At 33.5% G+C, this 15,645-nt stretch overlaps 1 protein-coding gene across 3 annotated transcripts in view; it reads right to left on the minus strand.

Moving 5' to 3' along the window:
- The window catches only part of Ip6k (Inositol hexakisphosphate kinase), an 86,013-nt gene that overhangs the window by 26,401 nt on the left and 43,967 nt on the right, over positions 1 to 15,645 (minus strand). Inside the window, exon 1 of one of the 3 annotated variants that reach the window (XM_081739601.1) lies at positions 6,863 to 7,028. The exons of 1 other annotated variant lie outside the window; for it this stretch is intronic. The gene's annotated coding sequence lies outside the window, so the exon portion shown is untranslated. Of the gene's footprint in view, positions 1 to 1,726; positions 1,746 to 6,862; positions 7,029 to 15,645 lie in introns of those variants that run through there. One more of the 3 variants, XM_081739602.1, reaches the window with a different exon arrangement.

Raw genomic sequence — 15,645 nt, forward strand, 5'->3', positions numbered from 1 at the left:
AAGACCAATATAGCTCACTCTTGTATTATCTTTCAATTCTTTGACATTAACATGCATATTTAATTAAGACAAAATTAGGATTATAATTGAATACATTTGAAACTTTCAGAGCTTCTTCTCTACATTTTCATTGAGAAATATCATACTGAAAGTCTTCAAATTTTCCATTTCGGGAAAATTACTATAGTGCCCAGGAAAAAGAGAATCCATATTAGAATATTATGGATTTGATATAGGTTTAAAACGTTTCAATACACGCGGGAGTGGTGAAAATACATCTGTCTGACTTAAGAAAGCTTATTTTTCATTTAAGTTTTGGGATTCGATGCAAGTGTTGCCAAGCCAACAGTATATACTGGTATATTACCAATTAATGAAAAACTTTATAATTAAGTGACATACGATGATGGATTTTTTTTTTTTTTTTTTAAAGTTACAAAGCTGAGGAAAACTATGTATTAATAAAAGATAGCGAAAATACAAACAAGAAAAGAGCGACATATGTGTCGATTACTTTTCCACATAATCACCAAATAGATTCAGGCATTTATCAGAACACAGGACCAATTTTTTTAACCCGGCTTGGTAGAAATCACGTCCTGCTCATTAGCCACTTCTCAGTGCTGTTTTTACATTACAGTCTGAAACAAACCTTGTTCCGGAGAGGTGCTCCTTCAATGCCGGAAAACGAAAATAGTCACTGGGAACCAAATCTGGACTACAGCGGGAGTGGCTCCATACTTTTCCCTTGAACTGTTGTAGCAGTGCTCGAGTTTGGCGAACTATATGGGGCCTGCCATTGTCATGCAGGAGGATGACACACAATCAACTTGCCAGGGCGTTTTGGACGGATGGCTTTATGTAAACTAGCCAACGTTGCACAATAACGATCGGCAAGTTACGGAATGGCTACGCTCCAGATAATCAGGATCACACCGCATGAATCGCAGAATATAGTTGCCATAACTTTACTAGCAGAAGGTGTAACCTTAAACTTGTTCCTCATTGGTGATCCAGCATGTTTCCACTCTATACTTTTTTTTCTTTCTTTTTTGCTTGTTGGGACGAAATAATGACGCCAGTTTTCGTCCTTGGCCGTCACTCTTGGGAAACAATAATCCCTCCGCAATGCTTACTTTCACATATAATATATATCAATTTACGTATCACCTTCTCAACATAATCGTACGTACTAGCTATTCTCTCGGAAAAATGCAATACATGGTGGATGTAGATATAACGTCTATCCACTGCAGAGACTTGATTTTGGATATTTTTTGGCCAATTATGTGTTATTTTACTTTTCGACCGTTTCAAGACGCAAGTTCGACAAAAATTTATTTCAGAAATTATTAATGAATCATTTTCAAAAAGGTTGAGACTAAATCAAAAGCACTATGTTAGGTGTTATGTTAAATAATACTAAGATAAAGTAACTTTTAGCAAAGTTAATATACACACAATACTATAAAAAACGAGGGAAAAAAGAATTAAGCTATGGTAATTTTGGGATAATTAAATTCACGTTCTAGGAAAATTTGGAACTTGCTTATGACCCAATCAGTAGAATGATTCTAACTTTTAACAGATCTATAAAGTAACTATGTAAATTTAATATTCCATAATACTTCAGGTTCTGTCGCACGCTCCGAAAAACTATGCCGGGATTGACAAACAAAAACACCACTCAAGACAGTATTAAAACTAGTGTTTGAAATTCACGTACTATTGTAGATTGATGCTGTAGCACAAAAGTGGATGATCTCTTTGTAGAAATGTCTGCTTTGTACTTTCAACGTTGACCCAACTCATCCTACACAACGTCAGATATAGCGAGAAGCGTTTAAGTAACATGTCAATATTCTTGTCCGTTACTAAGCCGACAAGATAAAGAACATCGAAATGTACTAGGAAAGACCTTGATCGGAACTTTTTTAATCTGTCGGAAGATAAATAAAGTGTCCCTGTGTGTACATCTCTCCCTCCCCCCATTATTATACAAAGCTGCATTCTTTGATCTAAGATTTTAATCAATGGTAGAATCAGGGATTTACTCAGCTGTGAAATCCTACCACAGATTGCTAATCGCTACACACGGCAAATATTGGCTGCATACTACACAAAAATGTTCCGTATCTGGATTAATACAATAAAACCACTTTATCAATTTACATTTGTTCGTTTCTTTGGAATTAACTATATACATACGGTATTAACTACATACATACGGTATACATACAGTGTGTCCATAAAGTCGCGCAACCCAGTTTGATTGTGTATATCTTTCGATCTAAAAACGATAAAGACTTGAGACTTGAAACAAATGTAAGTATGTTCCATGTAGATATTTTCGAGATCATGACTACTGCTGGAACTTGTAACGTTTTTGTGTAGTAACGGAAGAAATTACCGTAAGTGTAAAATTAAAAAAAATAAAAAATGTGCAAAATGAAGAAAATCAATATTCAGTTGCAGAAAACTGATTTCCTGCGGTTGAATTCCTGTGTATATGTGCAGTATGCATCCATTGGTGCAAAAATGTGACAAAGTTGATGCAGTATTGCCATATAAAAAGACTATTTAATACGAGTCCATAAAATGGGTGTTTTTTAACAGAAACGCGGCCCCTGGCAACACTGTTGTAGTAAAATAACTGCAACAGGTGTGTTTTAGGTTAATTAATAATGATAAGCAATGAGAATTTGTACATAATTGATAAAATGAATTTTTATTAAAAAATTTGCGATATCGCAAATTTTATTATTATTATATATTTATATATGAGACTTTTTAAATATATATATTTAAAAAGTCTCAAAATCATTAACAAAATGCAAGTGGGCACGGTGGCTTAATAATAGAGCCCACCTCTGATGCTAAGAGTTCCTGGTTCGATCCCAGGATATGTAAGGCATGATGAACACCATCGTGTCTGTAGATTTTCTCGGAGTTCTACTGTCTTCTCCTACATTTTCATTCCACAGATTCTTTCTTAATCGTACATTGCCATTAATCATCACTCTTATTAGCCTACAGAGCATAAACAGGAGTGATGAAAAACAGGTCATTGGGCGTAATTATCCAAATGGTACGCCCAGCAAAATTAAATATGTTGTTGAACATTGTATCTTATTCTTATTATTTTTTAATCGGATAAGTATTGATCATATTTGCGGAACACCCTGTATATCTCAGCAGTTTCTATGCAACAGTTGATGTATTTGCATTTGCTATCTTTTACGTATGCCTTATATATTTATAAAAGAGAGCAGATACCTTTTCCTTTTCTTCTTCAGGATGATAACACATCTACTGCTGCGTAGAAACTTCTGAGAAATAGCCGGTGTTCCGCAAATATATTCAATAAGCTATCTGATAGGGAAAAAAAGAGCATGGACAAAACCAATCAAAAACTATAATAAAATCCTGATAAAGAAACTAGGAATAACTACCTATAAAAAATCCATCATTTAAATGTGACAATATATGCAGGATCTCCCTGGATGAAATGGTAATACTTTGGGAAAAGGTAGTATGGGTGGACTTTAAGTTAAAAAATCATATGATAATATGTTCTATTCTCAACAGTTTGAGAGCTGCAGGTTGTGAACCATTTATGACCTTATGTTGCTTATTGCTCACCCTGTAGTCACTGTTCAGAGATGAGACGTAGCGCATTTGAATGGTGATGAAATGTTTTTTTCAATGGTATGTAGCACGTGGCAATGCTGTCTTGAAAAAGGACGTTATTAAAGGAAATTTGAAAAGAAATTAAAATTATTTTAAGATTTTAAAGGGAATTGGGTGGCAACACTGATCCCCAAATTTCGCTCAATAACTTCCCTCCCAAAGACACTGCCACATGCTACATACCATTGGAAAGACAATTCCTTAATCATTGAAATGTGCTGTTTCACTTTTTGTAGAATAATTACATGGTAAGCAAGAAGCAACGTAAGATTAAAAATGGTTCACAACCCTTAGTTCTCAAACCCGTTGAGAGTAAAACACATCGTTAAATGATACTTTTTTTCTTCTTTTGCTTAGAATCATCCACACTACCTTCCCCAAAACATCTCTACTTCCTCTTGAGACACCCTGTATATAAACAAATAATTCCAGTAACATTTCCAAGATTGTATTTATGTTTGCACTGGAAAAAAGTCGAAAAGAAGAGAAACATATCCAATCCAAGATACTATAAACACTCATAAATAATGTGATATGTTTATGTTCTGTCTTTGTTTTAAGATAATTCTATCTTGCAATCAAGCTGTAAGATATTTTTTGCTAGTTTTGTACAACTGATCAAGCACTTAACAGGAAAAAAGATTCACAATATATAGTACAAATAGCAAAGAAAAACAAACATATAAATAAAAATAACTTGGAATGTATAATTATACATACTCTTAAATCAGAAATTGTATAAGGCATGGCTTCTATGAACTTCGAAGGTCGTAACGAAATTAAGACAAACCACATTACCTTTATACTGTGATTATCCACTAGTGTCTGCTCATGCAGGAGCGCAACTGTGGCAGAGCGCAGAAATAAGTATTCAGTAACGTTTCCTCTACCAGTAACGGAAGTCTCCGTTGAGGATGTTTTTGCATTCTTAGGGTTGATAACAAAGGAAGTGTGATAAAGTTCATATGCAAATTATGGCATCCAACAAATAAAATAAAAACAAGTACTTATTTATCAGGACTTTCATGAAAAAACGATATATAAAAATGTGTTTTTCTTTTATGAAATGTTATAGTTTATCAAATAAAATCAGTGACCAACGAAATTAGTATGTTCAGTCACGTTTTTTGCAGCAAATTTCATGACTAAATTTACAAATTCCACATTTTTTTTTCTCTACATTAAATGTTAAATGTGTCATTATATTCTTTTCTTATCACTTCTACGAACACAATAGCATTCGTTTCTGGTAATATTAATCCTCAAGTATTGTTCTCACCTTTCTTTCTTTCTTTCCTTTTTTATGTGCAATACGAATTAAGAAACACAACAAACAAAACCGTACCATTCTGTTCAAAGACGTAACTAACACAATTATACTGCAGCTTACATTAGACTTCATCCACAACGAAAATGTTTCTTAGACATAGTCGAAAATTACACTTAACAAATAACTCAAGTCCTACTAACACACAGTACAATTATTATTTTTATCCGACTTTTTTTTTCTTTTTAGTAGCGAAACGTGTGGCTATATTTTCACATTGGATTCGATTCTCTTGTGTACTACACAGGGAATCGAATACCAATCTTCCATGCCAAAACAACAAGTTACTGAATTACTTTTATCTACAGCATCGTTCTAAAAATATCTGGACACCAATCTGTTTTAAAGTATAGAAAATGTTAATATTTATTTTGGCTTGAATACAAGATTTCTCAACCGGTCAAGGAATATTCACGTCTGATTAACTTTCGTCTAGAGATAAAAACACAAGAGCTTTCAAGTAACAATATACAAACTGAATAGATGAAGAATTATGGGGTGTTCATTATTTAAAAAGAAAACTAATGAGGTGTGACAGAACAATTGAAATAATTTCGAAGCTCATTAATTTCGGCGATTTGCTGCTAGAATGTTCAGTGAACAGTGAAACAGATATGCATTATAGTTTTTTGCAGTCTCTTCTTTCTTTGGAGTTTTTAAATAATAATAATAATAATAATAATAATAATAATAATAATAATAATAATAATAATAATAATAATAATAATAATAATAATAATAATAATAATAATAATAATAATTCTTGCACAGAAAGTAGAATATTAATAATACAATCTCATATAAGTTGTTAAAATTAGTTGCTAGTTACTGCCTGTGTAGCAAGAACAACATCGCAAAGGAATGAAGTCACTATGTTTAACTGCTGATTAAGGCGTAGCAGAAAAATACAAAATAGATAAGCAAAAAGTACGTAGAATCTCTACTGAAATGGGGAAAGTATTCTACGTAGACAGTCATTCTTAATTGTATTATTAGTTAAAAATCAGAATTTGCAAGTTTAATATCTAACCAATGCAACTAGATAAGTATTTTTTATTTATATATTCGAGCACTATTCTAAGCATAATAAAATAATAAATCCGTAAAAAATTTTGATACAATTTCTCCAATATAACTCAATTTAAAACTTTGTGTTGGCTAAACGTTTCCGTTACTTCTCTTCCCGATTTAATAGTGAAACCAATTATGCAATTCCTTTTAGATTTACGAAAACGGCTTCGAATTTATTCTAATTATTTCGAGTATTTATGTTTAACGTTTAGGCCATATGAGACCTGAATCTGCGATCTGAAGCTTAATATGATGTCCGAATCGCACTCACATACTCAATAATATATGCGTGCTAATCATCCGCTTACTCCGGTTTGGATTTGACTTTAGCTTCCCGTTTAGCAGCAAGGCCGTATCAGACGCGAACCTACAATTTAACATGGGATCCGAGCTCCCACCGGGAATCGAACTTCAGTCTCTCGCGGCAAAGGCGAGTATGCTATCCACATAGCCACGCGGGAGCTCCCCCCTTATCCCGGCCGGAACCTTCTTAAGAAAACAGCGTTCTCGGGTAGGCTTACTGAAGAAGACTGCTACTTATTAGGTACCAGAATCAGTAGGTCCACTTATATCGGCCGCTAACTATAGAGGAAACTTCTAAGCTAAACTTCTCCGGCGCATACGAAATAGACTGAAACAGTTTATTGTTATATTATAAAGTAAACCAGGTCATTTTTTTTATTATTATTTGTTGATCCAAACCTCATAAAAGCAGGGTAAAATAAAGCCAAATATACACGTTAAAATGATGATGATAAAAATACGTATACTAACCTCCACAAATATCTCACAGTTTCGGCTATATGTAACTTCCCTTCTTTATTTATTGATATACTCCTAGAATATATTTATGAACTGTCACTAAATTTCACACACTCACATACACAGAATACTAAAACGTTTATTAACTAATTAACCCAGAACACTTTTTTTGATCACCGTTATCTCACTGTATATTTATCCACATACACAGTAACGAGCATTCACGCCGCACACATCGTTTCAAAGCCTGCAACTTTCTCAAATGCAGGTAGTACAGACCGTAACAGAATAGAAATATGCTGCAAGAACCAAGTGGTAAAAGCAGTAGCACACGCGCTGTAGAATTCATGTTTTCTTTTACGTTTATTTTCTAGTTTGGCAGGACTCGGAATTGGTCGAAGGGGTACATAAAAATAGCATCGGGCAAAGTTAGTCGAGAGACGGCACATCACGAGTATTCGCTGAAGAGCAACTTCTTGAAAGCGAACACGCCACCAGATTTCTACATATTTTTCACAAAAATTTATCCGTGAAACGGAAAAAAATCATCAAAGATGTGCAAAAATAAGAAGAACAGAAAACAGCCTTATATTCATACCACTTACACATTTCATCTTTTCGACGAGTGGAATTTGTGTTTTCTTTTTCTTTGAGTATTATCTAAATGAACTACAACCAATTAATGATCCTTTCAAAGAGAGACGCGTGTTTACGTCACTGATGACGAGGACACAGTATAAACCGCACGTCAGTTCTACAAAGCGACAGTCCAGTATGTTAAGTGACCTGTTTGCAGAAAACACACAAAAATGTTAACTACTTCAAACACGCCAACGCAAGAGCACACACATCTGTTACTATCTACATAAATAAGTTATTATTTTTTCATTAAAAGGTTTATTTAAGGTACAGTACTATTATTGATACCTTCAGATGCCAAGCAAGAATAAAATAAAAGAGTTTTAGTATAAGGACTTGTTTAGTGAATGAAATTTAGAAGTCCTGAAGTGGTACAGCTATCACAATGCTTAACACTGTTAATTGTCTAAGACAACTGTAAAATGGGCCGGAAAAGTCAATCAACTATTCCTTTTTTTTTTTTTTTTTTTTAACATTTCCTAGTCCTATTTGCTGCTCCTCTACCCCAATCCTCAATCCTTTCTACTTGTTTTGTTTGTTTCTTCCTCTTCAGCACATCGTTGCAAAAAGTAGGTCAAAACAGAATAATTTAAGTTGAATTATCAACGTTTGAGGCTCATTGTGAGAATATAATTATGACCGGAATTTTTGTTCGTTATATACGTCCTAAAGAAAAACCTTTATCGAAATTCTTTCTTTTCTTTTATAAAAGCCTTCTCCTGTAGTTGATATATTTCAGAATTAAGTGCAAACCTTCTCGCTTTGACTCCCCTGTAAGTTGGATAATTTTCGAACGTAGTAAAGTTCATCAGGCCTTCAATTTCAGCAAACAAGACTTAAAGACCTTTCAATTCATAACAAAGTTATACTTATTAAACCAAGAAATATATACGTAGAAAGAAAATTGTTTCTAACAGCAATGTGAAAACTGTTTATTTGAAGAAATGCAACATTCTCAAATTGAATGTTTCTGAATTAATAATCCTTGAGTATATGTACAGTATTTGTAACAAATTTCAACATTATATCCTTAGATAAGCGTAGTTATATGGCAGAAGGAATGTTGAATTTCAAATAATAATAATAATAATAATAATAATAATAATAATAATAATAATAATAATAATAATAAAATAATAATAATACGAAGAAGCAATTATTACTTAAACCAAACAGAGAGCGATTATTGTTGACATTCCTTAATAAGACTAACCACTTTTGTACTGTGTTTTTGTACTGCTACGCCACAGAGTTTAATGAGCCAATTAGCAACGGAAATATATTGCTTCGCCTTTTTAATTAGAACACTTTATCCTTTATTTATGGGGAACTGTGTATAAAAAATTCAATATTCTATGATATGTCATGAAAACATATTATAACTTGATATTTGAGTCTGAAGGAAAAATTATTAGGAAGGAATGAATATAACTTTACAGATTGATAGAAATTTGATTAAAAGTGCATTAATTGAACACTAAAAAAAAGAAAGAGAAGAAATAAGAAAAGAAAGGAAAAAAACTGGATAAGGTTTGTGTACGGAACTTTACCCATAACAACGGTATTTGTTGGCTTGTGTTCAGAACTTTGAAGGTACGATATTCTCAATTAATGACTACTTTTTGTAAATATCAGTTGTCGAAATATTCAAATCCAAACATTTTGATTATAAAAGAGTCATCAGTTGTGGCTGTGCGTTGCAGACACAGTCGATGAATCATTTAGATCTCAAAACAGCAGGGAACTGACAAATGATATTCTATTTTTTTGTTTCAATTTATTAATTGCTTTATAATGTTTGGTATTCTAAAATAATCTGTTCGAAAATATCTCCACGAGAAATAATTAAATTCAAAACATTTGGTAGATTTTCTTGGCATTTATTTCGTTAACCACTAATAAAAATATTGTTACAACTAAAATACTAATTGAACAGATTTATATCATTGTGGCTGTTTATGGTAACAAAGTTCTTCGGGAAGAACCTAACATCCTAAAATTTCTACCACATTTCTTCCGAATTTCGGCAAGAAACCTACGTGCCTCGTGACATGATATGTAACTAGGTCTACTATCGGAATATTGATTTTTTCTTGAAGTTAATATCTTAGATGTAGCTTAAAAGAACACGGTATAATACTGAACATTAAGCAGCTATGAAGTTTATAATTAAAAATTAAGGATAAATCAACTAACATGCACATCGTTTTACAAGCAGCAGAAGGTTACTGTGTACGAAGTCCCGACATTATCTTAACTGAATTAGATCACATTCCGAACTTTGCTATACTGAACTACACATGCGCAATATTTATTTTTCCTCTTTTAAAACAAGCCAACTGTTGTTTGTTTGTACGGCACAACAAAATTTATTAAGCTGTTCATTCAATGTTGTCAGATCACAGCTGTAGGCACATATTACAAGTAAATGATTCGTGCTGTTAACACTTTAAAACAGGATAACTGAAATGCAATTCCTTAAATTATCCTTAAATAACAATTTTAATTAAAATAATAATGATGTTTTGCAATAGAAAGTACAAAGTTGAAGGCTAGATTCTAGTTGTAACTCGTTCAGGACAATTTGAACTTGTGCTGGGGAAGACCTGAAACAACCTTAAAATAAAAACGGTACAAAAGTGCACTTATTGTTACGTCCTTGTTGCAACAAGAGTGAAATTCTATCAGCCCTACTCATCTAGTTAATTTTAGTCAAGTTCTTACGCCTGTTTGGATTGTCGAGACTGTGCAAGAAGCTAAGAACCAGGATGTTCCTCCTTTTCCGAGACATAGACTATCCTGACCTTGACATTCGTGGACTTCAAGCTCACTTTATCACGTCAATAATGTCGCTCCCTCGATTTCTTAATGTGAAGAAGACGCGCCAAAGGGTACTTCATTGTTAGTAACAAAGATATACGTGCCAACAGTAAAACAAACAGGAAAAGCTATTCCTACAAATTTGGATAAGATGCAACAGTTCACAAGTCAACAGTCTAAAAGAAACCAAGTTATTAACATTACAAAATTCATTGGGCCTTAGGCAGAGTCGTTCTGACGCTTGATTAGTGCCATATTTAAGTTCGACTAACATGTTTCCTGCAGTAGTCAGGCCTTCAGTATGACGCTAATCATACGTCAAAATGACTCTGCATTAGACCCAGTAAGTTTAAGAGGGAGTGGATTATTATTATGATTAAGTTGAAGCACAAGTGGATACAGCTTATATAAATTAAGAACTTAGTTTTAACATGAACTATGAACATTTTTCATCATATATGGCTTATGTTTAGCAGAAATGGTCCAGCAATTGTTTCTAAAAAAAACGTTACAATTTCGTAATTTCTGCTTACATCAGGTCAGTTTAGGTGAATTTAGGTTACTTTATGTTACATTATGTTAGTTAGTAGGGGTCCAGCATAATTTTCCAAAAGAACAGAATTTCGCTTATTTCTACTAATATTAGGTTAGTTTAGATTAGATTTGGTTACGTTATGTTAGGTCTAGGTCTAAATACTTGCTTCTTTTTTTAACGTTTTTGTGGATCCCCTTCTGCTAAACATAACCCTCATATATTTCTGGTCTACGAAGATTTTCTGAAGAAAGAAAGGAAAAAAAAAAGGAACAATAGCAAGAAGTTACCGACAGATACGTTAAAATGAACCTGTATCAATGAAAGCTTTATGGGCTTATTAAAGCTGTAACTTATTAATTATCGAAGACTCCGTAACGAAATTGATTATTAATATAACGATTTTTTTTTTTAACTTGAATATTCCCGTGAAGCTTTCGTCGATAAAGCCGCATCAACGTATATGCCATTTACATTGAGGTACTGGGTCATTCTTAAGTACTTATCGAGCGTACGAAACACATTGTAATAGCTTTTGTTTCTTCCTTTCTTTCTTTCTTTCTTTTCGTTAACCAAAGTTGTCGTTTTAATGGGAAAGTCACAGCCGTCGAAAGCCAAGTCGACTATTGCACTGTTTTTTGTTATAAAGTAGATTAATTATAGAAAATAATTAAATTGTTTGTTCTAAATAACGTTAGTGACGATATTATTCGAAACCAGAATTACATTTTTCTATTCGTAATCGTTTCAAGTGAAACTGCTATCTTCTTCATCGGAAACGTTAATTAAATTCCTTGTTAACATGATTTTACGCAATATTCGTAAATTACCAATGCTGAGGTGGGAAAGAAAAAGATAGTGTTGTGAAAAATGACTTAAGCCATTGCATGCCCCTGAGGATGGCTACTCGAGTGTCTCACTCGAAATAGTAGAGGAAATGACTAGGAACATTACTAATTTTTTAATTTTTTTTATTTATTTTTTTTTTTTTTTTATCAGAGCCAAAATACAATAACGATAAGTATTTACTGCATGTTATATCACAAGGTTACCATGACATATTTTTCCGCTAAAAATAGCGTACCCAAAACTTCCACGGCATATTTTTGGATTTGGGGGGCCAGAATATTTTGCTTAAATTTCATGCTTTCTTGCTATATTTTCTGCATCTTTTGATAGTTTTGGCTAGGTTAGGTCAGTTTAGGTTGGGCTAGATTACGATTATTGGATTTGGGGGCCAGAATTCTTTGCTTAAAATTCGTACCTTCTTCGTATATGTTCTGTGTTTTGATGGTTTAGGCTAGGTTAGATTAGATTAGGTTAGTTTAGGTTTGGTTAGGTAAATGTTCGTAATTACCCTTAAGTAACACCAATTCATTTCTCCTGTAAACATTGTGTTTTTACCTGATTTTAGCCTACCAGTTCCAAAATTATCCCACTTTTACCACTATATTTCATGAATTATATATAGCTCTAATTTTCTAAGGTGCTAAATTATCCAAGTTTTATTAGAATGCTGAGTTCTTCCAGTATTATTACGACGCTACGTTCTCCAAATTTTACTAGGATGTCAAATTCTCTAAATTTTATTAGGATGCCAAGTTCTCCAGATTTTACTAGAATGCCAGGGTCGAGAAATTTTACTAGAATGACAAGTTCTCTAGATTTTACTAGGATGTGAAATTCTCCAAATTTTATATGGATGTCAAGTCCTAGAAATTTTACTAGGATGCCAAGTTCTCCAAATTTTATATGGATGTCAAGTCCTAGAAATTTTACTAGGATGCCAAGTTCTCCAAATTTTATATGGATGTCAAGTCCTAGAAATTTTACTAGGATGCCAAGTTCTCCAAATTTTATTAGATCTAAGGTCTCCAAACTTTAATACTACCTTTTGTTTTACAGCTACTTTGAAGAGAAAAAAAGTGAAAATTTCACTTGTAATGAATGAATTTATTCAACTTCCGAGACAAGTTATGCAAATGATCCTCGGATAAACAACTTGACTAATGCGTAATAAATAGGTTACGAAAACAAATCTACTGCGTATGTTTTTTTGTTATAATTCAGTCCTCTAGTTCACTATCTTTATAATAATATAAATATCTAGAAACGGAAGAATCAAATGTCACATTCTTTAAACGTGACGTATGTGTGTATGTATGAATGTATATGAACTCATTATCTTACGCAAAAATATTTCTTTGCTTGAACAGAAAAATAAAACCAATAAAATAAGACCTTGTTGGATCAGATCCAAGCGCTCAAAAGCTGTTAAAAAGTTAGGTTAACCGTAGCTGAAGGCCAGGGAATTCGTTGAACTGTTCAATGATAAGAGTGAAAGGTTCATGATGCGTGAATGACGTTGATTTTCTAAAGTCCAATTTCTGAACTTTGAGACACCAGAGAAGTTAACAATAATAAACTGTGATTCAAAAATTGTCATTGTTCATAAGGAAATTGGTCGCACTAACATAATTAGCATGTTCAAACCGTTTCTTTAATATAAAAGTGGCACAACTCAAAGTCATAACTTCTCAAGACAGCTAGTTGAAGATTAGCACTGCACAAAACTCTTGTAACTTTTAGGACAGTTTTGAACGCGTTTTTTAAATCACGCTCGACCCTAGTCATAGAAGCTAAATACGCTGTTCTGATTGGTTGAAGTTATCTGTCTCTTGCTACGTAGCATACATATAGCAAAAATTAAAAGCTGTTTGCTGTCGGTTTTTGTAGCCGAGCGTACTAGCGCAACAGGCTAGTAATCATAATCGTTTTGGGCGTGGGTTCAAACCCGGCCCAAGGAAAGTTTTGTATTTTTTTAAATTTTCATAACACTTTTTTTTATTAAAATAAGATGAAAATAATACTCAAAAAGTGATTTGCTTAGGTTACGCATGCAGTTTTGCTATACGAATCCATAGTATAAGTAGTAGTAGGAACGAGTTAGAAATTCCGCTGGGCTCGTTTTGTTCCACCTTGACACCATGCAACCAATCAGAAACGTGTATTTAGTTCCTATGGCTAGGGTTGAGAGTGGAAAAAATGCGTTTTCAACGTCAAATCCGAATAAGAGTCATTTTTAGGTCACACCTATCAATTAAAACGACCAGCACTTATCAAACAACACTGACTTCAATGGTTTGAGACAGGCGTGCTGTGTGCTACCCAAAGAAGAGTTCTATCCCATTTACCTAACTTACCTAAAAGGCGCTACTAAGCCAGTAGAACAGAGGCAGAGTGGTCGTTTCTTTTATTTGTAGTTCAAAGGGACAAATAAACTCTAAACTTTATAAAGTTGGAATAAAGGGATAGATTGAGAACTGAGGTACTACGTACACAGGAGCTATGTAGTTAGGACTTAAATACATAGAAAGCTATTCATTTGCACACACTTTTATATTTCTCTGATATACGGCTCTTACGCATCTTATACCATATAACTGCTTGAAAAGTATAATACTAGAGACATTATATTCAAATATAAAACACGATGAAGAATTGAATGATCCCTCCACAGTTGTTCAGTGATATAGCGCTCATCTTTGGTGCGACGGTTCCTGATTCAATTTCAGGTCATGTGGATTTGATAACATCGTGTTCTCGGGGTTCTCCAGTTTTCTGCCACATTCTCATTCCACCAATTTTTTTCTCCTAATCCTTCGTTTTAATTCAGAATCCAAGTTCCTGTAGCTTTTAGAGTGTACACGTGGAACATAAAACTACGTATTTCATGTTACTTTTCGATATCAACTGAAAAGTGCAACAGATCTCCTCACCGGAAACCCTCAAAGAAAGAGCATGCGATGTTTCAAGAAAACCAGGTATTTTTTAAGGAAAGCTTTAACCTTTAGAAAAAGAGAGGATGACGTCACTACTTACCCATGAATGATTTACACTCCAAGCAATTAGTAATTCTGAAATCTGGGGGGGGGGAGACAAGAAAATTTACTCTTACGAGATTCATATTGAAATTTTTTTTATTTATTTACTGTTCATTTCAAGCTGGGGTTGACCTCTTTTAACCCCATTATTATCGATTTCAACCCCACACGAGATGCCTATTCGTTAATTTTCAAATAAAGCACAAACTAAATTTCATTAAAATCGGGTTAAATTTTACAGAGTTACCTCAGAACAGACAGTCACAGAAAATTCATGTTATGTCAAAATGACAGCAGCTCGTTTACGCTTGCTTCCAGTGGCGTACACAGAATACCATCAAGAGGGATTCAAGTTTCCAAGCTCGTATCTTTTCAGGATGTTTGTATATACGGTACATGCACCTTAGTATTGTAATGTATATTTTTCATAATATTGTGTTGAAAAGGAGGGGTTAAAACCCCGGAGTTTCACCTTCTGCGTACGCCACTGTTCGCTTTAATAATCTAGCATTTCTTCAGTTTATAGTAACCATCCCCAAAATTAATATACCTTGGTATGCAAACCATTCATTATACTATATCACTCTAGACCATTACGCAATTTCCCAGGAACAGTAATACGTCATACTACTTCACGTGGAAACTATGAAACATTAGAATCACCAGTCAACACATTAGTAAAGATAATGTATTATTTTTAGCGCTGTTTGGTATAGCTGTACTGTCACAATATATGAGTAATCAAATGGAATGGCAATTAATAATATTATTTTCCTCCTTTCTATGCAGTAAACATAATTATTGATCATACCTCGTTAGGGTTGCCACCTTTCCACAACAAAATGTCGGAATGTATCATGCTTTTAACCACTTTACAAAACAAAATATAGGGGCACATCATGCAGCTATTCGGGGAGGGG

This window comes from Thermobia domestica, chromosome 15, assembly GCF_964235325.1.
Source record: "Thermobia domestica chromosome 15, izTheDome1.hap1.1, whole genome shotgun sequence".
Taxonomy (NCBI): Eukaryota; Metazoa; Arthropoda; class Insecta; order Zygentoma; family Lepismatidae; genus Thermobia; species Thermobia domestica.